Below are 26,773 nucleotides of genomic sequence, written 5' to 3' on the forward strand. Positions count from 1 at the left end.
GGCCCCAGTGCGCTGCGAGGCTTCTGGGCTTGAGAGCTGGAGGTACAGCCAGTGCCAGAGACGCTGAGCTTTGTCTCGGCCATTTTGAGCCGAAGGTGCTGCTGTTCTCTGATCTGGGTGGTGGGGCTGGGCTCAGCCAGTGCTGGCATGGGCACTGCCTGGCCATACTGTGTGTAGTAAGAGCAGGACAAGGAGCCTTTGTCCAAGTCCTGGAGGACGCTACAGCACAGAAGCCAGTTGAGCTGGACCAGCACTTTAGCCCCACTTTTGCTGCTTGGCTGATGAGAAAAGGGAGAGGAAATGGCAAATTTTTTTTGTGGAATAGATTTTGAAAAGACAAACAAAAAAGTCCAGGAAATCCCACTCATGTTTGTCACGTGGTCAGGGTATGTTTTTAAAGAGCCATCACAGAGGAAGCAACTCAGCATCATGTTCAAACACAATTTCAGAGCAGCTGCCCCTGCTCCTGGTGCAGCACCCCAGAGCGCACCGAGCCCTGGGAAAGCAGAGCCTTTGGGCCTGTGTCAGCACGAGCATCTCCTTATCATCCTTTCTTTTAGTACCTCTGCATAACAAATACCAATTAATATTATTTATGAGGGCAAAAGAGAGATGACACTGGCACCTGACCTGTGCTTGGATGATTTCATCCAGTTTGTCACTTATGTGACAAACATTATCTTTTCTCCTACTAAAAACTTCCTTTTGCAAGGCTTCCCCCCTCCCCACTCCAGCTAAGTTTGTGCTTTGAAGAATGCTTTTCTAAATTCAGGTGAAGATTTTCAGAGCCAAGTGATGAGGGCTCTGTGCCAACCAAGTACTCCCAGTCTTACCAGTGCTTTTGTGACAAGAGTGGGATGCTGATGGGATGGCTGCCTGGGTGCTTGGATTGCCATTGCAGATGGAGCTGGTTGTTTCATAGAATCAGAATCATAGAATCAAGGAGGCTAGAAAAGACCTTTGAGATTCATTGAGTCCAACCTTTGACCAAACACCACCTTGTCAACCAGACCGTGGCATTGAGTGCCACTTTGAACACCTCCAGGGATGGCGACCCCACCACCTCCCAGGCAGTTCATTCCAATGGAAATTCCTCCTGATACCCAACCTGTTGCCATTGCAAATACCTGCTTATCAGCAAAGGAGGTATGTAGATGTTCAAAGTGAAAAATGCGCATTCCCTGAGCACTTAGAAAAGACCATTAAAATAAAAAAAACAAAAGGTGTAAAAACCGCTTAGCTGGATTCATTTCCACATTTGCAGACATTTCCGTGGGAACGCTTTTTGCAGCATTCGGCTAGATCATGCTATGAATTAGCTGAGCCCTTCGCCTGCTCCCAGCCTGCAAAGTGAGGCTGTGCTGCCTCTTTCTTTCTTTTTGAGCGGACATTTCAAAAGGCGGTGTCTTATTCCAGCCTCTTCAGACTGGAGTGGGAATGCAGACCTCGAAACACCTGCTTCCCACACCGGCAGTGCTGAATGGCTGAGGAGCACACGGCTGCTGAGCCTTTGTTCTGGGGCTTTCTTTTAACTACAAGGAGTAATCGGAGTTGGCTGCTAAATAAATGAGTTTGGTTGGAAGATAAGCCCGGACACCTGAGGTCTTGCATTCCCGGCAGAGCTGGCGAGCTCCAAAGGGCTTTTTCAATAGGCATCACTGGAAAGTTGCTATTATGTGTGAGCTTTACACTCAAACACCTTTGGACAATGAAGGCACCAGAGGACACTGCTACTCCTGATTGTCAGCAGCAGAATAAATCCCTGCTTCCTGCAGTGTTTCCCTCCACTGGCCGCGAGGCCAATGCAGAGTGCAGAGCTTTGCAGAGGCACAAAAGGTCTCTCAATAGAGCAGGGGTCAAACTGCGGGTTCCTCCTTTCAAAACGGCCCCTGATCTCTGATGCAGAGCCCTGCAAGACCCCTTTCGGAAATGGAGAAAGGGCGACATTGTGTTGCTGAAGTGAAGGAGAGAGGGAGGAGGAGGGAATCCCAAGTCCTGCTCCTGAAAAGAACCTGGGCTGATGTTTTCAGAGCTCCCCACAGCAGAATTTTAGGTTCCCAGCTCCCAGCGGGACTGATGGGAGCTCTTATCTGAAATCTCTCTGCCAGTCCTGGCTGTGCAGCATCTCTCAGATGAGAATCTAAATATCTGCAGCTGACTGTGGTTCCTGCTGGCTGGGCACCCCAACTCATCCCCTGTGTGTGTCAGGGGGTTTTAATGGCCCTGGGGCTGTAGGGAGAAGTGAGATGGGCTCTGGTACTGAAGGACACCTGCAATTGCAGCAATCCAGATGGATTGAGCCCCAGTGTGTGTCCTTGAAACGTGAAATAGAGTGCTCTTAAAAACATGCCTGCAGTGTCACAGCTGTCCTCACTCAGCACTATGGCAGTCACTGGTGGCAGGATGTTTTGTACAGTGGGCTCAAGTGGATGTGGCACCCCAGGATGGGGCACAGGGTGCACACAGCAACCTCCTTGCAGCTTAGGTGGTGTCTGCATGAAATGGATCTGGAGAATGAAGTATTTGTGCTAAGGACCTGATGTCCACTCTGTACATGTTTTGGGGTTTTCTTTGACTACTTCTGGTCAGATCCTGGACCCCTTAGCTGATAGGACATACTTATTACTTGTACCTGTAAGGAATCCTGTTCTCACACCCAGAGCCCTCTGTGTGGTGGGAGGCAAAGTGCAGGAAGTGGAGAAGATCAGGACTTCTCCATCCAGCCCACACTTCTGATCCGAAACATGTACTTCTGAGGACACTTCCATGGACTCTCCACCAGCAGCAGTGCTGAGGGTAGCAGGGATGCCCTGACACCTTGTTCTTGCCAGTGTGTGCTGGGTGGCAAGTGCAGAAGAGCTAATGGGATGTGCAGACCTCCTTCCTGTACAAAAGCACAGGCACTGGGCTGGGTCTGCCAGCAGCAGCCAGAGGGGCCAAGGCATGCAGCCCTCACCAAATTTGAGTGTCCAGCAGGCACTTCATTCCCCACATGCTGTCCCCTGGCAAGTCAAGAGCCTCTGTTGGCCAATGTATAAATGGATACAGCATTTTTAATCTCTTACTACCTTTTTAAAGGTGAATGTTTTCCCCAGAGGTTTCTGAACTCTTTGAATAGTGTAGAAATATGGCCACGCACAAAGTGCCCTTCCTGTCCAAGCCCTGCAAAATGCCTGACTGCATCACCCTGGCACAGGTAGGGTCTTCAATGCCCTGGATCCCAGCTACCATCACTTCTCCATATGGTCAAGGAAGCTTTCACACATCATCCCCCTCCCGTTTTTCTACCCGCAGAAAGGATGGGGCAGCCTGGTTCTGAGAAACGAACCCAGGGGAGCCTGAATTTGGCCATTGCATTCCCCATATGTTAAGTACATACACACAGTGATATTTCAGTATGTGTCTTAAAACAATGATTTCCTTTTCTCTTACTGTTTCAAGTCCTTTGGATTCCTCGTGCAGATTAAGGAGTGTCCCTGTAGAGCTGAAACCCAGAGGCAGAGCTGCTGGGGTAAATCGGATCCCGTCTCCCCGCAGAGCACCAGCAATGGAAGAATAGCTCTGCGCTGGCATTGCATGTTTGCTTTGCAGCCAGGAGCCTGGGGAAAGAAAGGATCCAGCTTGTCCATATTGCATGGGCACAGCCACCACATTTTAAAGGGTGGAAGGAGGGAAGGGAAGACCCACCAGAAGCTGACTGAAAACTGCCACCCATCTACAGCTTTTCTTTCCGAGTGATAAACTCCTCTGATTTCTGCTGTGCAGAAAACAGCATGTGGGGAATTCTGGTGCCAGCAGCACTTTTTGCTGGAAACCAGGATGTTTCTGTAATGAGGAAAGAAATGTGCTTGAGTATGAAGTTATCAAACAACTTGACAAATTCAGATGCGCTAAATCACCCAGCGTAAACATCTGTCTGGCCTGCTTTTGTGTGCCTACAGCGAGGGCGGCTTATCTGCCTCTTGGTGAGATGCAATATCTGTCCTCTGCTGCTATTTTTAGCTTGTATTTATTTGGAAGAGACTGGTACAATAATCTCATCAGGCCTGACTTGCTTTTAATTCCCCTTAAGACTGTTTTGGGAAGATGAGCAGTTAAAACACTGCTATGGTTGAAGCCCTTTTGCATGCTGTGATGTGAAAGTCCCATGTGTGGTTCCCTGTGAACACTGGAGCTGTTGGACCCTGGATCATTGGTACTTGTCTTGGCTGTATTAGTGACTTGCTTTCTGATGTTGGGGCAAATGGCTTTACTTCTCTGTTTCCTGTTTACCTTTTTTTCCTCCTGGGCAAAGTTTTTCTGTGGCAAAATTGGCTGTTACTGAGTTTTTCTGGCCTTGTCTTGGGGTGTAGCAGGGAGAGGTGTGGCTGGGGTCTGAAAGCAGCTATATTCAAGCATAATCCCACTGACCTCACTGAGACTGCTCACATGTTTTAAATTAAGTGCATCCTTAAATATTTTCAGGAATTGGAGCTGGGTTAGTTTAGGCTTGAATACATGAAGAAATGCATATGTATTTAGGACCAAAAGGGAACCTGAATGTTTTAAACCAATTAAATGTAAAAGCACAAGATTGTGTGTTGGCTTAGGAGCAGGGAAACCAATTTTGAAGTCGGTATTCCCTGTCACTGAGAGGAGTGGCTGCATGGTAGCATGGGAGGGGAGCTGAGCTCCTTGGAAAAAGGCAACCACCTCCCTTCATCAAAGCAAATCTGGGCACAAAGAAGGGCTTGGTGCAAACTCTCTGGTGACCAGTGACAGGACCCCAGGGAATGGGCTGAAGCTGAGTCAGGGGAGGTTTAGGTTGGATATCAGGAAATGTTCTTTACCCAGAGGGTGATTGGGCACTGGAACAGACTCCCCAGGGAATGGCCACAGTACCAAGCCTGACAGAGTTCAAGAAGTGTTTGGAGAATGGTCTCAGGCACATGGTGGGATTTTTGGGATGTCTTGTGCAGGGCCAGGAGTTGGACTCAAGGATCCTTGTGGGTCCTTTCCAGCTCAGGATATTTTATGATCCAAACGTGTTTGCTTTGCATTCCCCCTCACTGTACCACGATGCACAACTTATGTAGGGAGTCCCACCTGTGGGAACTGCACCTTTGTGGCCTCTGTGCTCCCCCCATGGGACAGCATCATGGAGAAAGATTTGTAGTTTATACTAAAGGAAAACCTAAAGACAGCTTTTCAGAAAGTTGCCCACACCAAGATTTTTACCTACATATTTCCCATTGAGGACTCTGTTTCGTGAAAGGATACTTTATTTGGGGGAAAACCTTTAGCTGTTTCTTTTGTTTGGCGTCAAAGCCAACTTAGAAGAGACTTTTTTTCTTTAATAGCAGCCAGCTGCATTAGCAGTCTTGAACCATGTTCTTCCTTCTGCTTTGAATATAAAGTCTATAGCAAGGGAACATTAGTTTTTCATCTTGGCAATAAACAGTGTCTTCAGCTGCCAGTAGTGGAACTTGCCCATTTACTCACAGGAGAAAGTTAAAATAAGCACTAATGAAGAAGAAAAGTAAATCCAGCATTTCAGGTCTGTGTTCCCTATTCCCTGTGAATAGGCATATACTGCTTGCAGCAATTATGGTGATGGACTGGAAATCCACTGGGTGTTGCTTGTGCAGGTATAAATCCTGCTGGCTGTGAGCCACTTTTATCAGTTTATCTGCTGCAGTGAAATCACTTAAAATTCACTTCTGGATCCTGAGGCAATGCTCGTGTCCTTGCTTTGGCTTTTGCATGTAACAACAGAGCATGCTTTGGCTTTTTTTCTTAAAAAAAAAAAAAAAGTGAAGAGAAGAAGAAGAAGAAGTAAAGAAAGTATTTAGTTTGCTCCAGGAAGGCTCTCCTACAAACCTAAATGGAGTATAAAAAATGCCACTTGGGTTTCCAGCCATGAGTGAGCACTTGTCCAGTTAATGGAGTTAATGCCCTGTTCAGGGGCTAATTCTGCACAATCCCTTCAGTGCCCACAGCCAACACCCCAGAGGCCAGGGGGCCTCTCTCTGAGCCAGCCACCACTGGGAAATGGGTGGCTCTCCCAGGATTTGCTCTCTTGCATGAGCTCTTCATGGCCTCCAGTCACACATCACAGCACTTTTGGGTTTTGGCTGGTTCTTAAAGGATGTCCCGGGCAGGCTGAGCAGACACAGAGTCTGTGGTTTTTTCTCTTCCTGAGTTCAAGTCCTGTAAAGTGGGAGTCCGGGAAAGAAATCAGCCTTTGTAAACTTTTAGTTCACAACTGTTGCTGGGTCTTGTATCTGTCCGTTCATCCCAGTGCCTGTCATCACACAGCTGCCACAACCCTGTATTTATCTTGTTCCTTTCCTTTCTTCCTCAGTCCATGGGCTTTCCCCCCCTCACCTCCATAGTCTGCCTTGCTGCTGATTTCTGCTCCTTTTCTTCTCTCCCCTTTGGTCCCTCCTTGACTCTGCACTTCTTTTTTCTTGCCTGTACATTTGTTCACCACCTGTGTTCGCCCAGGCTTGCGGCAAGAGCAGCCTTCCCTTGGTTCCCTTGGAACCTCCCGGGGGCATTCCCGGCCTCTGCAGGAGGGAAGCGAGCCATGGGACAAAAATGAACTTCTGTGATTAGAGCACAGCAAAAAAACTCAAAGGCCTATTTAGAAAACAAAAGTCAAACTCGTCTTTCCTCTGAGTTTTAATTTCCCAAGTAGTGCTGGATACCCTGGGATTTCCCACAGAGCCGGCCCGCTTGCACCACAGCCCATTTGGGGAGTGGGGATGGATGCTGGGCACAGTGACACTAGAGAGCAAAGCCGCTGAGCCCAGGCACTGCTGTGGCTTCAGGGGGGATTTGGGCATCCAGTCCTGCCTTCTTGGGGTGCATGGAGTTGGAGGTGATGGTCTGCCAAGCTGTCCTTTTTCAGAGAGCTACTCTGTTGGACTGTGATCCACCTGCAAAGTGTCCTGCCCAGCAAACCCAGGAGGGATTGGGAGCATCCACTTCTGCCTGAGGTCTGTGTCTGCATGGTTAGGACTTGCTCAGAGGAATTCCATGTGTGTGCATGAAGGAATTAACATAAAACCATCTTCTCTGCCATTTTCCTGCATCCTCACCTCCCCACTTAGTATTTCCAAAGATATCTTTGCATCTGCTCACAGACCATCTCAGGAGTGATTTTTGGAGATGAACAGGCTTTGCTGCTTCTACATCAACTTTAGTTTTCCCTGTGGCATCCTGGATTTGTTTAAACCTGAAGTTCCAGAAGGGCAAAACTGTGGTAGAAGGCTGTTGAAACATGTACAAACTGGCGAGGAAAACATACTCCATCTTACTGAGAAGGCCAAAGTTTTCCTATGTCTTAGAATTATCCCTCACTTTTGTAAGGGCTTGAGTGCAAGCTCAGAACCCTAACCTTGGAAATTCATGTCTCTTAGTTATTTTATTTACAAAGAGCAGAAATTCTGTGTCCTGTTAACTTTTGACCTTGAAAGGTAGAAGTTGAGGTGTGATACAGCTCTGTTGTTACAGTACTGAATTTGGGATTAAACTAGGATTTTTCATAGATACTCGTGTATCAAAGCTTTTGCTCTGAACATGTGCAGTTTGCAGGAAGATTTGCAAAACAAGGCAATACACAATCTAACCGGGTATTTGGTCAGAAAGCAACCTTACCGTTCTCCTTCAAGTATGGATGAGTCATGGCTTCTGTAAATTTATGGAAAATTAGTTCTGATTGTAAACTGAAATATTTATCTAAGAAATGAGAATTTTTTAGAATCTGGAAACTTGGGTCATGATTTGCCACACTGTCAAAAGGCAAATACTGTACCAGCAAATCATTCCTCTCTGTGTCTCACATCACTTTTGGCCAGTGGCTGCTCAAGGATGAGAAAACATGGAGCAGAGCAGCAAGTGAGCCTGCAGAGCTGCTACTGTCTCTGGCAGGCAACAAAGGTTTCTCTTTCAGGAGAAAAGTTTTGATAGCCAACAGCTTCTAAGCTTTTCGTAGTACCCATGCCAAACCCTAATTGGTTGTTTTAATCAAGTGACTCTTGGTTTTTGGCTTCGTGAAGTTGCTTGTTAGAGATAAGAATCTCCCAGTGATCTGACTTGATCTTTGGAGATAAGAATATATATTTTTGTGCATATATATATATAAACACATGAATACATATGCTGCTTAATGTTGTCTTTTTCTGTCTCAGAAGTCTTGCATTGAGATGCGTGGTGTACAGAGGCATTAAAAAACACCCATGGACATCTCTTGTTGGTTTTGGGGTTTTTTTTTAGCAACATATCTAATTCACATTACATTGAGCCTCCTCCAAAAGGACGAATGCAAAATGTCAGTGGAAGAAACCACTAATGCTCTTCAGCTCTTGCAGGGACTTGATGAGGTAAAGGACCTTCTTTTTCACGTGTTATTTTTGCTTTAGCTGTGTTTGCTGTTAAACATATGTGGTGTATTCCCAACATATGGATGTTAAAAAACGAGAAATTACCCCCAATGCTGCCTTATGAACATCAATATGACTTTTCACAAGGGCATGTAGTGACAGGACAAGGGGAATGGCTTTCAGAAACCTGGTCTAGTGGAAGGTTCCCTGCCCATAGCAGAGGTTGGAACAAGATGATCTTGAAGGTCCCTTCTGACTCAAATCATTCTGTGATCCTGTGATTACGATCCTTGTGATTTTTTTCAGTGGTTGGTCTCTGGAGGGGAGAAGGTGTGGGTCTGGCCCTCCTCTTTTGCTCAGACTCCTCTCTCTGAAAGCCAGCCTGTTTCTAACCAGTGAAACGAGGGAGGCCAAAACTGGGATAAGACTGTGAGATGGTAACAAGACAAAAACTATAACTGTGTTTAGATTGGCAACCATGGCCCAAAACCTCAAAATATTGCCCACAGCAATACCCTGGCTGCTTTGCTGGGCACACAGCGTGTCAGCTGAATTCAAGAGCAGGCAAAGATGTGTTGTGAGGTGATGTGACAGCTGTAATGGTTGTAGATGGGGGAAACCCTTGAGAAAGCTGGTACAGTGTGTGTGGTCTCCTCAACGTGCCTTTCTCGTGTGTATGGGGGTACAAAAACTCAGTTTGAACTCCAGGGTCAGCTTAAAGATCTTGTGATGACCCAGGCTGTGTTGAGCTGCAGGAGGAATTGGTTCAGAATATGTCAGTGCAGGCAAAAGTAATCCCAAAGGATTTTTAATGATGGTGGCTTGGAGTTTTATACCTAGTTTACCTTCTGAAGGAAAAATCTGGGGGTTTCCACAAAAACCCCCAAAAATATTTTCACAGCAAATATTTAATTTTTACTGAAAATTGGGCCATGGACTTCTGAGGCTGGGACAAACACTAATCTCTGCTCTTCCTGAGTTGTCGTGAGTGCCTCTCTGAAGTCACCTCACAGATAGTGCATTTTGTCCATACTCCGGACATTTCCCTTCATCCTTTCTGGAAATCACCCTCCTGTGATGCACTGCACTTTCTGCTAAAGGGCTTAGGTCCATACAACCCTCCACTTCATTGATAATTGCCATGATTTTCAAGCTAGATGAGTTCTTGATTAAATTAAAAGGGATGCCTGTACTCGACTGGATGTTAGCTATTTTGCTTCCAAGGGTAATTAGTCATGGGTTTAAATAGAAGGAAATGATTGATGTACAAATAGAGTGGAAGCACTTTTCTGCCATTATGGTCTGAAAACATATTTATTTGTTCATTCTGTCTCAACGTGAAGTAGCTCTTCTGTTAGCATGGTAAAATGAGTAGGCATTTTTACATAAATTTGTTCTGGGTCTTATTAGAAGCTATTTTCTAATTTCTGGAAGAGTGGGTAAGAGCAAATTACTTGAATTTTTCATACTCAGAAAAGGAAAACAAAGGTAGTTTCCTGAAGAGTTAAAAGTATTGCTGACGTAGTGGTTTTGGCTTTGGCATCATGTGGCAAATGTATCCTGAGGTACACATATACATATTTGCTTTAATAAAAACCTTTAGTTTGGAAAGGTTGTTGTTCAGGATTTCCATCTGGGAGGTGGAAGACATGATGGTATCATCAGCCAAGGGCACAAGAAGGATCTTTTCTCTGTCTTCCCAAGTCCTTTTCCTCCACTGACTTGTAGATCAGGTGCCCTGTCTTGCTTCTCTTCTTCCAAGTGACTCTGCTTGCTCAGTTCTGTGGTGACATCTTCAGTCTCATCTCTTTTATGCTTCCCCTGGGTCACCCTCATTCCCCTTGCAGCACCCACAAGGTGCAGCCTCTCCTGACTCAGGTTGTTGCCCTCTGTCCTCCAAGGAAGTCATCTTGATTATCTCTCCAGTTCTGTGTCCACCTTTTCACCTAGCTCTCCTTGACAAGTTTCTGCAGGAAAGAAACACCTCACACAGAGGATACAGGATACAGATTGTTGGAGGATGGGGTGTCTTAGCTAGGGAAAAAAGTAGCTGAAAAACTAGACTAAGGTCTGAACTAAAGGTCCTTCAAGGAAAGATGGGACCCAATCCAAGGCTCCCACATTCTGTGCAGGAGCCTGAGCCACCAGCCACTAAAGAATAGAAAACCCTTTTATTTGCTGCTTTGGCTCATCTGATTTTGACTGAAATCCACAAATTTCTGGCTGACTTACACTGTATTTCTGTATTAGTTTTATGAGGAAGCTGTTGGGTGAAAAATATCATCTATGTGTCGATAGAAGTCATAGCATCGCTTCCTACTGTGCTCTAAATCTGACAGGAGTTCCATCTTGCTACTGTACATAGGAATTTCCCCTGCTGCCCGTGCAAATGCCAGGGTGCCACTTCTTTCATGTCTCTTCCTGGGCCAGGGAAATGCCTTCTTGGAAACCTGCACTGTCAGCTAAGCTGACAAAGGTTTTATTTAACATGAGGCAGAACTAATACCCTTTAAAGAAAGCTGCCATGCCGTTAATTGTCGCTCTGGTTTGTGTCAGATGCTTGCAAGAAGCATGCTTGGTTCTTCCACAAACACAACAGCATCTTTCACTCTTAGTGAATAATGTGCTCCAGATGTTCCACCCTGTGAGAATTTCTTGCGCCCACTGCAATGCCAAGACAAAAATAAAGCAGTTCAACTTATTTAACCCAGATCTCAGACTGTCTGTCTGCATGATCTAACTCCATCAAGCTGATGGAGCACATGGAATGGATGGAAAACATGTGGTTTCTATAGACCCCTGCATTTCATGTTGGTTAACAAACATAGCATTCATTTACCCAAGGCCATAACAGGCCTGAACCTAAGCCTGGTATATTCCTGGCAGGTTCTCTGTATCTTCCCCAAACCATCAGTCCTCAGGCCTGGAACCCTTGGAAAAATTTGCGAGTCCTCCTGTTTTGACTCAGGTTATCAGCTTAAGGACTCTCTTATTTACCTTCTTCATAGGCCAGACAGAAATAGTGCCTAAGCTGCCCTTAAAAATTTAAATAGACTGCAATCCTTCTCTGCCTAAATAGTTTGTGGATGGCATTGGAACCTCTTGTGTTCATGGCTGTAGCTCAAATACTCATTGTAATGTTCCGAGGCAAACAAAAACTTGGGGATTACAGCAGGATTTCAAAGAGGTCCACTCAGACTGGGCTCTGAGCTGCCTTACACAGGCTGCCTTGTTAAATGAAATGCCAGGTGGGAACCTTCCCACCACTGAGTGGTGATGGGAGCTACTCAAGTGGATCATTGCAGGGAAGGCCAGGAAAACCAGTTGTGACTCTTGATGCACTACAAAGCCCTGGATCTTCCAGCTGAGCATGTTGGAACGGGTGAGATCTTTGTATTTAGCCCAAGAGTTTTCCATAAGAGGCATAGTTTTGTGGTTTAGGTGTTGGGACATGACTTACAGACACAGTGACACACTGCCCAGGTAATCCCTCTCCTGTGGTATGGGAGTCACATGTACTTGCTTTTTCCCTCACACAAAATGGATGTGAGAGTTCCTGACCATTCAGACTCTTGAGGGGGTCTTACTACAAGGATGAAGGTATTGTGTTGCTATGGGAATGAAGGAATTGGTGTGAGGATGTGTGCCTGTGTGAACAGCATAATCCAGCAAGGGAGTGGAGAGTCCTAAAGTCAGGCAAATAACTCAATCCCTGGTGGGTTTCCAAAAGTCCCTTCTCTGAACAGAGCTCTAAGAATTATCTAGAGTTTGAATGGGTAATTTAGGGAAAGCTTGTGGTGCCTGTCTCAGGTGCAGGACTCCAGAGCTGTCTGGGTCAGAGATATTGATGTTGCAATCACTGCTGTGCTCCCTCAGGGCACTAAGGCTGTATCTTGCCCTGCAGAGAGAAGTGGTGTGAGCTGGCAGGGGCTCTGATGTGCAGGTGGTGTGTACAAAGGGGCTGCACTGATGACAGGTCTTCATCAGGAGCACCAAAGACAGGGCTTCAGTGCCAGAGAGTTGCCCTTTCTTTACAGATACACGTGGGACTTTTTTTTTTTCCTGTGGCCATGCAGTTGGGAGAAATTTTGTTTCTTCCTGAAAGTTCAGTGTCACTTGAAAATATCAAGAGTATGACTGCCCTACTTTCTGTTGGCTTCCCAAAAGATCCTGGTATTCCCTGGTCCCTCCTGGAGTTCATTGTGGGATCCAGGATCTGATTTCATGGAGGTGATGAGATTGTTTTTTACATCCAGGCACCTCAGAGGTGATGGGGATGCATTGCTGGCATGCTAACTCTGTGCTCCCTTCCAAACCTCCCAAACAGAAATGTCAGAGCAGCAGCTCCACTCTGTCCTCTCATAGGGCAGAGGAGAGGCCACCAAAGTACTTTCATCCTCCAACCTAAAAAAGAAACTCTGCAGAAGATGAATCTGGTCACCCATGTCCCCAGGTGTGCCTCTGTCAGTGTCATTCCATACAGGATTACATGTAAGTCTTTTGGCATATCCATCTCTACACCATGGCTTTCCGAGGTTTATTGAGGCTGGAGGACACTGATGTTCTCTAAGCCCTTTCAGAAATGTCTTCCTTCCTTTGAGCTGTGCAAAACATGCAGAACCAAAGCAGCATGCAGGAACAATTATTAAATGTTGTTAATTAGGATGTGTGAAGATGGTCCCTCTGCCCTTTTCCTTTGAAGCATGAAAGCCCAGAGGGAGCCTTTATTAAAGTCAACAAAGAAATCTCAAAGGGAAAAATTCCCTTCTTTAATGTGGTCACACACATCATCTCCCGCCTGGTGTGACCTGACATGTGAATGTGATTGGGGCTGTGTCACATCGGGGCACAGGCACACTGCGCCCCGAGCCACGGCGGGGAGAGAGGAGGGGAAGAGGGAAAGAGTCCACATAGCTGGTCTTGGATCCAGCTGCTTGGATCCTCTTGCTGCTGATGCCAGAAATGCAGCATCTGGAGCACGCTTTTGATGGATCCCATCTCTTTTGTTAACCACTTTTGATTTAGCATGTTCTCTTTCCAAAGCAAGCTCTGATAAAAGCGAGCTGCAGCGTCCAGGGTAGCAGCTGGATATTCCATCCTGGACTGTCCTGCCGGAGGGGTGGATGTTGCGTTACTCCCCAGATAAGTTTTGTTTGTGTGTTTAAAAACAAACCAGAACCTTACAGCAACCTGATTATGGTGGTGCTGGTAGGCTCAGGGAAGCCCATCAGAAATAGCAAAGATCCTGCTGTACTTTGGGAGTTGGGGTAGAAAACCTCCAGGTTCAGCTTGGTTACGTAACAAGCAGTCACAGCATTGCTTCCCACTCAAATTCCCAAATAGCATCCATTTGTAGGCATAAATACTTTGTCCTCTTTAATCCCAAATGTCAAAGACAGGATTTGAGAAGTGCTGCTTCAAAATTTTAACTTTCTTCCTAAAGCCTTATAGGGAAAGGTGGGGTGTGGTGAGCTCTGATCCATAGGATCAAAACCACTGGGGTCTTGCACAGGGACTATATTTGCTGCTGGATGCAGGTGATGAAGACAGGGCACAGTATGTTGCATACTACTTTTATTGTATGAAAATATGATCAAAGCATGAGGAAATATGCCCTTTCCCCTTTCCTGAGCTTCTCTGTGGGCTGGTGAGAGCAAGGCTTGGTGGCTTCTCAGGGATCCTTTGGTAATCATGGAGATAAAACTGGGCAGGGCCAGTATAAAACTCACAGAGTGGAGAATCTGTAGCTTCATGGACTCTTCAGGAATATCACTGGTTGTTTTATCAGAAATGTTTTGCCAAAAGAAAACTGTGCAAGACGTTCTGTTCTTGTCCTGCTTGGTGACATTTCTTTCATTTGGTCTGCCCATGTTTTATCTAGATAATTTTCAAAAATAACACGATTTCCTCCTCCCCACATTGTGAATTTAGAATTAGGGCAGCACCCTCACTGAGCTCTTCTGTAGCTGATCCAACCACATCTCTCTCCATGTCTCAGAGCTAGGCTGTGAACTTGGATTTCTCCAACCAAAATTCTCCCTCCCTTTCTTTTCTAAAGAAAATAAATTATAATAATTTTTAAGAAGCCAAATGAAAACAAAGCAGTTTCCAAAGAGAAGCATCCAGACACTTCCTTCTGATACCCAGATAGCTTGGCATGTTCACCTAATCTTCTGCCTTGAATGCTGGGCTGGCTGGCCACATTTGAAAGGAGGGGGATCAGCCAGCAGTCAGAGCCTGGATCCATGAGCGACGTTGGTGGCGACGAGGCCTTGGCAGTGGGTTCCTCTCTCACAGCCACCTCTTTGCCCTGCTGGAGGCTCCAATTGTTGGGCCATGGCACATGAAGCTCCCCTGAGCCCAGCAGAGCCCTACAGGAGCCGGCTCCGTGCTGTGAGCAGACAATGCAATTAGCTGGGTTTCACAATGTGCCACTTTGGGTGACCTTTCCAGGGAAAATAATTAGAGGGAGACCATGTCTGCTGTTGATAATTGGCTTCATTAGCTCTGAGGTTAATTTCAGAGATGTGCCCAGGAAGCAACAGAAGAGGCTCAGGGGAGGCTGCCCGGTTAATTACTTGTGAAATAAAATAGTCCATAGGATTTGTCCTTGCATCTGTGTTCAAGGGAGTCCATAGGGCAGCCTGGGCCAATGGGGAGGTTGGACCCTTCTCCTGCCATCGCAGCGATGGTGGGATCAAACAGCCTCTCAGAATGGGAAGTTTCCAACCCCTTGGTAGTGGCTTGCCTGACTTTAGGGGATTTGAAACCCAGGGTAATGGGTGTGCAAGAACCCACATGGTTGCCCAGGCTGGAGCTGGAGGACAGGACTGGCTGTAGCACAGGCTCCCATTTCTCAGAGCTTGCGATGCTAAAGGGACATCCCCAATGGAGACCTGTTCTTTATCATGTTACTGAGGGTCCAGAGGATGGGAGAAAGGCAGGAGGGGAATCACGCTGGGCAGCAGAGCCACAAACCCTCTCCATACCGCATCTGGTCTGGCACCACAGACAAAAGTGCCACTTTCTGTTTGTCGCCAGGCCTGTCCTTGCATTGCCCTGGAGGTTTATCCATAGGGCCATGTCCCTCTCTACACAGGCAATTAGAGCCCAAACCTGAAACTGCACAAGCTTTGACTTCCTCTCACCAAAGTTAAACTGACTCCCGGTGGCTTTGGTGGGGTTTGCCCAAACCAGGGCCTGGGGAGAGGCACGGCCTCAGTGTGTTCCCTCAGAGCAGAGACAGGTTTTTCAGGCAGGAGAGTCAAGCATAAAAAAGGCTGGGAGATGAGCACTTGGGAATACATTCCCACAGCAAGCAGTTGCGCAGGAAAGAAGTGACCAGGTCAAAGGAAAAGCATATAAACAACCTGGAGAGAGAATCTTCTTGGCTGCCAGTTTGTTTACATTTAGCAGAAGAGAGAGTTGCAAGCCGCGTGCATCTCTGGCTGAATATGACACAAAGTTCCCATCCTTTCCAGTGATAACGAAGGGAGAGGACTCCCAGAAGTCACGTCTGTATTTCCTGTCCCAGTTTTGGCATAAGGAAGTACTGGAGGTTGTACCCTAGTAAAATGATCAAAGGGTCTTTTGTTTGCTTAGGTTTCCTCTCCTTGGGCACACAATTCCCTGGGAAAGCTTTCTGCAGTGTGGTGTGGACAGCGGAAAGGTGGGAAGTGTCTGGCATGTGTATGAAAGACAGATCCTTCCTCTTGGCCTGAATGAACCCATTCCTGACCATGGCTGGACTCAGGGAGACTTTGTGGATGAAGGTTGAAAAATGCATCATCTGATAACGACTAGGGCTTTTAAGGGAGCCAATAGAACCTGGAGATAGAGGTGCCAGACCATCCCACTGGAAACTGAGCATTTTTATGCTCTTGAGATTTTAGGAAAATCAAACTCAGAACTTCCTGGTTTACGGGCTAGTCTTTGTCCCTTAATATCCTGTGTATTCAGATCAGTTCTTGGCACTCAACTCCTCCCTAGCCTGTCCTCTTCCAGCAGAAAGTGCATCCACCTAGTGACGGAGAAGAAATCATGCCTTGATGGTAGCAACAGACTTATTTAAGAGTTCATTGGATCATCCCCAGTCTTCTAGTTTCTCATTTGTGCTTGGTGTCCAATTTTACCTTTATCAGTGATTGCAGCTAAGCTCATATACATGATGGACCCTTTGGTGTGCACATGTTATGTGAGAGCATTTGTTCACCTTAATACTCACTAGAATGTTCTTCCCATTGTGAAAATCATCACTAAAATTCAGCATGGTTAGGAGCAGTGAGGTCCAGGAAGATCTGAGAAGCCTGTGCTCAATATCCAGTTGGTCTAAATCCATCTAGATCCGCAGAACCTGAAGCAGCCACACTGATTTCCATGAGCTGGGTGTACCCCAATAATCTGCAGCTCATACCTCATAAAAGGTCTCAAAGCCATAAAAAAAAAAGTTGCTTCCTATTCCATGCTATAAGATCTCTTTTTTTCTCCTCAAAGCTCTTACAGTGAGACATGTTCATTTGTTCACAAACTGGTTCTGGTTTTTACAAGTGTGTTCCTGGTTAACATTTTCTCAGCAGTTGAGAGGATTTGCACCAAAGGTTTGGTCTCTGCAGTTGGGAGGGTGGGTGGCTGATGAGATCACATGCCGTTGTTTCTGCTCCATGAATCAAAGCCTTCAAGCTTTGAGTTGAAGGTCCAAGAAAAAAGGAATTAATAAGTAACAGGCTTCCAGGAAAGATCTTTGGAGAACTAAGTGCTTGGTCAAAATGAAGGAAGTCTTGTGAAACCTTTTCACAAGTACCTGAATGTTTACTAATGATCATCTCAGGTTGTGACATGGCAGAAGCTACCCCAGCACTTTAGTGATGCTCTTTGTGTATCTTTTAAGTTTTTCTACTGGCATTAGTGCAAGAATTGGTTCATTTGTAATTAGTACTTTGAACACAGTCTTTTGTTCTAAATCATCCATCCCTTTTCTCCCTTAGAATCACGTCTCTAGCTTTATAACCTCTCTACACGGATACAGCCTTAAATCAACTCTTGGCTTCAGGCTAGTGATATTTCTTTACCAGAAAAATATCTGGCAGCAACTCCCCAGTGGATTTGAGAATTAGGCTGTATTAAAAATAAGGTTATACTTGGTCATTTCTCCTATGCTGTCTTTGAGTGAGCATAAAGCTCGCTGCTCCTTTACCCATGTCATTTATGGATTTCCATAGTGCCAAAGGAGGCACATAGCACATTGCAAAGGCAGATGACACAGAATAAATCATATGGTGAGTGGTGCAGTTTTACAGGCATCTGGCTCTGGGAAGATTTGATCCTGAAACGAGGTTTGATGATGAAGGTTAAATGATCACTCGGAAACAATGGGAATGCCCTCCATTTACCTGGAGAACTGTGAGACTCTTCTAGCATACAGGAAAACTTTATTTGTCCTTTGCTGATGCAACACTTCCCTCACTTGCTCGCTTCCCCCACCTTCCCCTTTCCCATCTGCCATGGTTTAACCCCAGCTGGCAACCAAGCCCCACCCAAGCTGTTTGCTTGGTCCCCTCTGGTGGGATGGGAGACAGAATCAGAAGGGTGAAAGGGAGAAAACTGGTGCTTTGAGATAAAGACAGCAGTGGTCGTGAAATCAGTGACATCATCCAAGGGCTTGTTTGGAGGCAGAATTGCTGGTTTCTTGGGTCATGGTCCCTGTTGGGTGCAGGGAGTTTGGAGCGAGCAGGCGTGGCCCTCACCACCCCCTGGTGTGTTTTCCCCAGCTGTGTTCAGACCTGTCCGAGTCACCACAAACCCCATCCCACTAAACTGCCCTTCATGTGTGTTAACTTTCATTTCTGAGCAGGAGCAGGAAACGAGCCAATGTGTGAAAAGAGGGAATAATGGCACGACCTGTCCAAGTTTGGAACCAAGGCCTGATTTGCAGTTTTGGGTCAGCTCTGGTTTTTCTCTAATCAACTGAGCAAACAGGTTTTGGGTAAAGAACAACCTCTGTGTGCTGGGTAACACCAGTGAACAGAGAGCTCTGGAGCAGAGCAGAGCTGGCAGCTGCTGAGGGTGAGCTCACCTTCGCTGTGGGATTTTATTGTGTTTGGATGTGGCCTTAGAGAACCACCACAGTGCAAACACTTGCCAGTAGTAAACATCTGGAGGCCAGAGCTGTTGCTGGGTCTGTGTGTGCAGTATCTCTCACAGAGAGGTCCCAATCCAGGCGAGAAGTGTGCAGCAAATTATAACAAAAAGAAGCAAAGCATTTTTTGGCACACACAGCTAATTAGCCCATCATTCTTCTGTTCCCTGGAGATGACGTAACAGAGGTGTCTTCAAAATCCAATGATTTTGTAAGAATGTAAATATTATTTTAGTCTTCTTTAAAATTACTTGTTCAAATGTCAAGAATGGCATTAGTGTGACAGAGGCTATTCTTTCAATTACATTTCCTCTTTCCTTCTTCTGTCTCATAATTTTTAGAGCCACCTGTGTAGACTATTTGTCAGTACCTTTGTTTTCATCAGCAGGTAATCTTGTCACTAGTGCTAGGAGGGGTTCTTTCCTTTTTTTGTTTTAAATCATTTTTAATGTCACTTTCTTTCTGCAAGCTCTGAGCTGGAAGGTTGTGAAACCTTGTCATAACTCCAGAGCTCTGCACTTTCCTTGCCCAATCTGACAGGCATGGTTGAGTAGTTCGCACCTGGCCCTGAGGGTCAGGGCACCTCAACCTATTTTAGGTCTTTCCTGTGTTTACCGTGTGACCATGAATGAGTCACACTCTGAAAAATGTGACTGCAAATTGCAATAATGAGAATTTCTTAATTCTTGGCTTGACTCTGTAGTGAGCTGGGTTACCTTCCCTGCTGTTCTTGGGGAGAACTCTCACATTTCATACCTTGGACCTACACTGGTGCCTGGTATCCTGAGATTAGCACAGGGTATGGACAGTGAAAAACAAAGCAAAGAACAGCTGCTTGCCAGAGACCCTGTGTCACCAGGGCTATCCCACCTCCACTGCGTGCCAGTGAGTTTTGAGTGGTATTAAGAAGGCCTAAATCTTTAAAAAAAATGTAGTGAAACACGCACAGGGTTTTATGGAAGCCTCAGGTGCTCCACCGTGCTTGTTTGAGAGCCTCAGACGGTGGCATGGGCTTTCCACATCAGTTTTCCTCATCAGCTGCTGCATGTTGTGAGCAAATGGATGTCTGGGGCCTTCCCCACAGATGACTTCATCTTCTGCCATAGTCACCTGGTAAAGTGCCTGCCAGGCCAGGATGCACACAGTGACCACAGGAGTAAAAGGCAGTCATTTGAGGATGTACCTGAAACTTTTAAGTGTATTACAGGAGGTACAGATGAAGCAGAGGAGGGCCCCCAGGGTCAGTCATCTCATAAAACACATGTAAAAGTTGTCTTCATTTCATGAAACGCCTGCTTTCACAATGTGGCCTGTGGTTATTTAGCAAGTCAGCAGAAGCAGAATTTCACACTCTTGTCTCCTAAATATAGGAACAATCTATACAAGTGGTTTGTTTCCATTGTCCTGCCACTGCTTATTCCCAGGTACTGCACAGAAGCACTCAGACAAAACAACTGAAGTTCATCTAATCTCTAGTTAAAGCAAAAGCTCTATAAAACATTCTCAGCTTTTCAGAGGTGTTGGAACCTGAGTAGTTTTCACATCCCCCCACAAAGCAGCAGTGCTTGCTGAAGCCCCACTTCATCTCAGGGGTCTGCTCCAGCTCCAGCTGTGACAAGGTGAGGGAGAGCCATTTAACATCAGGATGGAAGAAACTGCTGTGTTTCAGCTGTAGACTTGAGTACACTGGAGTCCTTGGATGCTAAGCAAGAGGCCTTCCTCACCTCTCTGATGTGCCTGATCAAGGCAAGGAGGGAGCCCATGGAGAGGGAGAAGAGGTGAAGCTGGGGGAGCAATGCCTGCTCCTGCTTGTTGCATTTCTCATTAGCAGTAACGAGGGGTCTGAGAGTCTCAGTCCTGTCTGAGTTTGCACAAAACACTTGGGGTGGGCTTGTTTGTATTTCATAAAATCCAGGAACAAAAACAACAACAACAACAAAATAAAACAGTCCCCAGTCAGCCCAAGAAGTGGGCAGATGAAAATAAACCAGTAAAGCATGGGCTAGACACCAGCAAGCATGGGGCACATGGAGGGGATGTGTGGCACCCAGGATGGTGACAGAGCTATGCAGAGAGCCAGAGGAGGTTTTACAAGGCTTCTGGGGAGAAGTGCCCATCTTGGGGGGCTTCAGAAGTGCTGGAGACTTTTGCCCTGTATCACAAGGACTGTGAGAGGCAGCGGAAGAGGAAGAGGAGGAGATAACTGTGTTTCTTCTGGCAGGGCAGTCTGAAGTTGGGAGATAAAGCACAAGGACTGTTTTGTCTGTGCCTTTGCACTTTTTCCTTATTGTGTTTCCCAGTGTCTCTTGCCTTGGGTCCTTTCTTCATCGCTGTGTTTTGGAGGGGGAGGAGCAGGGGCTGGTCCCAGGCTCTGGTACAAGTAGAGCAAGGCAGGTGCCAGCCTAGAAGTGCCTGTCCTGAAAACCTTTGTCCCTTTTCCTTCGGGCAGATAGTCCCATCACCAAAGGTGAGGTCTCAGGACAGAGCAGGCCCAGGAGACATTCTTTGGTGGGTTGATGTTGGAATCTTTGCCTGTCCTCTCCCATCCTTCCCTTCAGTCTTGCCCTTCCTTCTTCACTGTGGGAGATCTCAACACCATCATTTTCAGCCCCATTCCCCCACACACCACTTTCACAGTGGGATTCATTCACTTCCCTGCTTGGCTTGACATTCTCCCAATGTCCTTGGCCTTTGCTGCAGCACTCCCCCACTTCATGCCCTGAAGTTTGATTTCTCCCTGGAACCATCAGCAGGGCCTGCCCTGCACTGTCCTCTGGAAGAGCATTTGCAGGGCAGTTATTTTGGTGGAAGTGGCCAGTTAGGTGAAAACCCAGATGCAGGATAATTGTCAAACCCCCCTCCCTCTGTCTGTCACTTCCCCCAGTCAGGGCAGCAGGGAGGTAAATCCCCAGCCTGCCACGGAAGCCAGTGGGTGTTTGTCCCGTTGGGTGCAGGATGTGCAGCCTTGGAAGGGATGTTGCCATTGAGGATGCACAGAAGACAAGGGACACAGCACTGGCCTCTCTGCCCCGCTCTGAGAGGCCTGAGGAAGGACAGGGCTCAGCTGTGCTTGCACGTGCATCCAGAAGGATCTTTCCTGCCTGAGTTCAGCTTTTGCAGTAGAGATGGGTCAGTGGGTTGTGGTCATGGGTTGTGCTCCCACAGCCCTTCATAAGGTCACCAATAGCACACCAAACATCTTGACAACACGAAATAACCAGGAATTCCACCACTTCCCCCATCTCCCCACTGCTCTGCTGTGTGATGCTTGTTGCTGATGCCATTTTGGAGACATGTTGGATCTTTGAAAACAGTGTGACCTTGTGCAATCCCAAGCACCCACACAGGATGTTTGCTGCTCAATTTTCTTCTTTAACATTGTGTTTTCTGGGAGAAAGAGTCATGAGATCAGGCTGTGGCGGCAAAGAATGGTTCTTTCCAAAGAATGCTGCGTTCCTTGGGAAATGAGACAGGACCACTCCCCTTGTACTAACAATCTTTTAAGGCACATTAGGAGTAATGGCTGTCGGATGGAGAGAGCTGGGGATACACAGCCAGTGCAATTAGTTGGTGTATGACTAGAGGGAATTAGTTAATTCAGGCTTTGATTCTGTTCTTTCAGAAGAAAACAAATGAGAAGACATGCCATTAGAGGAGATGAGTTGTCTTAATTATTGGTTTGACATTCCTGTTCTTTCTGTTGGACACCTTTTATCAACAGAGATTTGGGTCTGGCTGAGGGTGCCAGACAGACACTGCATTAGTCCTGGTGGAAAAGTCATGGCATGTTAGGTCATGGCTCAGAAACTTCCCAGCAAAACTACACCAGTGCAACGAAACCCTGGTATTTGGGGCAGCCCCAGCATGTGGATGCATTGCTTAACGTGGGGCAGGAGAGATGCTACACGACTTTCGTGCTCTAACCCGGTGGTATTGTTGTGAGGGGACACTTGTGACGGAACATTTACGGAGGTGGACGTGCCAGTGGGCGTATTGTGACTTAGATCACAGTATCTGCTGAAGGCAGTGTGTATTTGCCTCCCCTGTGTATATATATATTTAAGTAGGCAGCAGTGCTGCGGCGTTGCTCACATCAGCCCACCAGCCCTACCTACCTCATGGATAAAAGAGTGTGACAAGTTCAGCTTTTGGGGGAAACGCTGTCGGGGCCTCTGCCTGTTGTTCACCTGCAGGGTTAGAGGTAGTCATGGGGATCCCATCTCTGAGATGGGTGTCAGACGTGAGGATTTCAGCCATCCCTGTGGATCTGTGGCTCAGCCGGGAAAGGCTGCTCTTCTCTGAATGGTAAACCAAGCCCTAGCTCTGGCAGATCCTATGGATCTCAGTATGCTTCTGGCTAAACTCATGGTGGCACAGATTTTTACCTGAGGAGAAATCCTGCATGTAAAAGTAGTAAGTGGAGAAGCCACATTCAGCTGGAGAAGGGCCAACCTCAGAGCAGTTTTAACCCGCTCATACTGGGGACAGCCCCAGTTCAGGGATTTTCTTGGTCCCTTTCTGTGGTCTGATAGCTCAAAATAGACGTGAGTAGCCCCACTACCACTTTTATTAGAAAGGGGAGTGTTTGGAGGGGTCGGGAAGCAAGGTGTGAGAGGCTATTACACACCCTGAGCTTGGAGGCCGGTCGTGACTTTTATGATCTCATTTCCTCATCCACACACAAACGCTTGGCCAAAGCCCAATCTCTGCAAATGAGCTTTGGTCACCACTGGTTTTAATTAGCAGGAACAGTCCTGTGCAGTGTTCCCAATAAGTTAATGACAAAGTATCAGTCTCAGTCTCTGGCAGTTTTCTCTTCTTCATCCTGCCAGAGGGCTTTTTCTGAGCCCCAAACCAGCCCCTTGATCTCCGCTTCCAGGAAACCTTTATAAAATTCAGACCAGATTCTTGAGCAAGAACCAAATGTTTCAGCCAGAAAGATTTCTTTTTTCCTCTTTTTTTTTTTTTTCATTTTATTTTTGGGAAGGGTGAATGGAGGATGATTGAATCTGAACTGAATGTGAACAGATGATATTTTCAATGGCACGTTTAGCATTTCTCTGAGAAGGCTCCAATGGGCACAGTGCTGCCGTTGTTTTCTTCAAGATGTCAGTCAGGCCAATGTGTTTAAACAGGTTCGGCTGTTACCTTCTTTCCTCATGTTTCACAAGTACAACCAGTGAGTCATGTGCAATATTATTTATTTGTATTCCAGCACAGCAGTGACGGGCTCTTGTGGGAGGCACTGCAGAATGCCCAGTGAGGGAATGGCTTTGCTTTTAAAGAGGAGCCCAGCAAAACACCCAAAGTGCTGGCTGAAATTGCCAACCCCCATCCATGCAGCAGGGATGGAGGTGGCCTCCCTCCCGTGGCATGTGCCACTGCACGGCGCTGATGTGGCTCCCTGTGGGGCACAATGGCCTTGTTGGCCATGCCAAAGAGGGGCTGAGGTTCTCTGAGCTGAAGGACAACCTGGTGCTGCTCAGTGACCACCCACAGTGGAGCCACAGTCCAGCCACTGCTCTGAGCTCTGCCGAGGTGCCTCGGGGGGGTCACACACACTGGGCCTCCTGTCCTGAGTGTGGTTGGGTGAGTGAAGGAAGCCTGATGTACCTGGAGGTATCTACCTTCATTGAGAAAGTCCTCCAGTGTATGGCACTGAGCAAAGGCAGCCTTGCAGTGTCCACCCATCTGTGCTCTGCTGGATGCAGGGTCTGTGTAGAGCATCCTGTGTCTCCCTGAACCAGCAGCCAGTGTGACTGCCCAAAGATGCTTTTCTGCATTAAAGACTGTCTCTCTCCAGGCCTTAGTTAACTTCCCGGTTAATGCAGAAGCATGAATTATTCATCAAACCGCCAATGAGGCCATTAAGTTTCCCATCCTTTGAAGATACCGGTACCTATTCCTATTCCAAGAGCAAAGGAGGAGGCTGCAGATCTAATTGCAGGCAACAAAGTGAGGAAGACTCCTCGTCTGCTGCTTTCCTAGTGAGCCTGAAAAGCCTCTCTTTTATAGAGGTGTCAATAGCAATTTCATTCTCTTTTCGGAGGAACAAGTGCCTTTAACCATTTAAACCCACTTAAACGAACGGCTTTTGTGCTTCGATTACAGACACAATGCAGAGAAAAGCAGCCCCGGTTGGATGCGGGGTCCCCCGCTGGGGAAGGTCCAGCCTGTGGCCAGAGGGGTCGTGGGTGCTGCTCTGCCCTCCTGACCCACCGACCTCTCCCAGCTGGGACAAGCCTCTCGCTGCTGATCTGAGCCTGGATGCGGGGCTGCATGGGCAAGGTTTGCCGTATGAAGGCTGCACTTTGTGACACAGCCACAGAGCAGCGCCTGTCACCTCTGAGTGACACCCTGCCTCATCCACCAGCCACTGCCAAAAGCCCCCACATTTCTCCAGGAGGCCTGGGCAGCCAGTGCCTGACTTGGCATCTCAGGAGGCATTTTCTCTGTTTTGCTTTCCTCTGCTGGCTTTGTCCCACTCAAAACTACCCAGGAAAATGGCTTTCTGAAGCCCACGGGGGTCACTTTGCTGCAGAACTCAAGCCCCTGCCCAGGCACAGTGGTCTTCTTTGTTGTTCAAAATGCTCCAAGAGCTCCAGGCTAAGTGGATGACAGCAGAGATAATAAATAATCAAAGACATCAATAGTTCTGGGGGGTTTTATAGACACTCCTCTCTCAAGATCTCAAAACATTTCACAAATGTCAGTTTGTGGAGCCTTACACATGCTCTTGCCAGACTGAGTGGAAAAGAGTCGGGACATGCAGGAGAGCAGGAACCAGAGCACAGCCTCTCTGCCCCCAGGTCATGAACCTTTTGGGCCACAGCTCTAAGCAACCTGCACTTGTATAAACATTCAGGGATATGCTGCCTTTGCTCCCTGATTTTTATATGCACAGCACCATTTAGGTTGGGTAGAAACAAAATCAGGGAGGCTGTTTCCGCTTGTTGAATTTTTTTCCAGCAATTTTTTGGTATAAATAGCCCAGAAGAGTGGTGGTGATACCCACCAGTAAGCACTGGCCTGTTTATGTGCTGTGAACCATGTCTTGAAGGGAGCACAGTACCACTGTCATATTATTTTGACATTAAAATGCAATAGTATTAAGTGATAAGGGAAGGAGATTGTCTAGTCCAGGCAATCTTACCCTTCAAGGTAGAGTTAAGCAAACTGAATGGTTAAACAAGGACTTTAATGAGGTTTGAGGCTAGTTTGCTTTCACAGTCCTTCCTTAGGGATTGTATTAAACCTGGTCCCAATTATCTCATGGCTGGAGTGAACTTGAGAAGGCTTTGCTGGGCAGGCTGAAGTGCCACGACTGTAGGAAAGCCTGGAGGAAGACACCCTGTCTTCCTTTCTATGTGCTTTCAAGGTGTTTGCAAGCTCACCCCATTGAAATGTGTTTCTCTTGCCTTTGCAGTGGCCTTGGCTGACTTGGTGCTCAGCTGGGTCTGAAAAAGGAAGCAGATGGCAGCAGCTGAAAACTAGAATAAGAAGAAGTTGCCTTGTCTCAGTCTTTCAGGTAATAAAGTCCTGCTGAACAGCAATATTAACAGAAAAGGGATGAGGTCTGAGCAAAGAAAGCTTAGGGGGTTTGGTACAAGTGGGAAGACACATGATCTGTCTGCTTAGGAGCACACACAAATGCCCAAAATTCAGGGCACCTTTTGGGGCATGTCTGTCCTTGTATAGTCATTTGCATTTCCTAAATATGTTCAGTTCATGCACACCCAACGTGTAGGGAATCTGTCCAACTGTACCGTGACCCTTGCGACCGCTTGGCACCGGGGTGAGCTCAGAGGAAGGCAAGGACTGTGGCAGAAAAAAGGGACCAGTGAGGTTTTTCTCTTCATTCCATCTAAACTGACTTTTTAGTCTTAGCATGAGGCAGCAGGGAAGAGAAGGGACAAAGCAAGGCACAAAATGCATCTTTCTCTCTGAACTGTGCTCCGTTAGCTCCTCTCTGATAGCTCCCCAGGACAAACTGTCTGTGTTGGCAGTCTCTAGTGAGGAAGATCACATCTCTTGGGTGAAGCCTTTTTCACTCACTGAAGATTTAGTTGTTTTTGGACCGATGGCCAAAAAACCCCATGGAGACTTAGATCCTCTCCTGTTTCCAGAAGGAAGGAAGGGAGGGAGTGATTTTCACTGCAGCAGCCAAGTACATGACAGCGTGACAGTCTGTGGTCCATCCCAGGGCTGCCTGGCTGCCACACTAAAAGTTGTACCAAACTGTACCCATTAACGATCACAAAAAAAGTAAGTG

The 26,773-nt window shown here is 46.9% G+C and overlaps 1 long non-coding RNA gene across 1 annotated transcript in view; it reads left to right on the forward strand.

Moving 5' to 3' along the window:
• Positions 1 to 26,023, forward strand: part of LOC125331590 — a 136,009-nt gene extending 109,986 nt beyond the window's left edge. The window contains exon 3 of the long non-coding RNA XR_007206127.1: positions 25,928 to 26,023. This is a non-coding gene — a long non-coding RNA (uncharacterized LOC125331590). The remainder of the gene's footprint in view (positions 1 to 25,927) is intronic.
• Positions 26,024 to 26,773: the final 750 nt, after the last annotated feature.

Source organism: Corvus hawaiiensis, chromosome 11 (genome assembly GCF_020740725.1).
Source record: "Corvus hawaiiensis isolate bCorHaw1 chromosome 11, bCorHaw1.pri.cur, whole genome shotgun sequence".
Classification (NCBI taxonomy): Eukaryota; Metazoa; Chordata; class Aves; order Passeriformes; family Corvidae; genus Corvus; species Corvus hawaiiensis.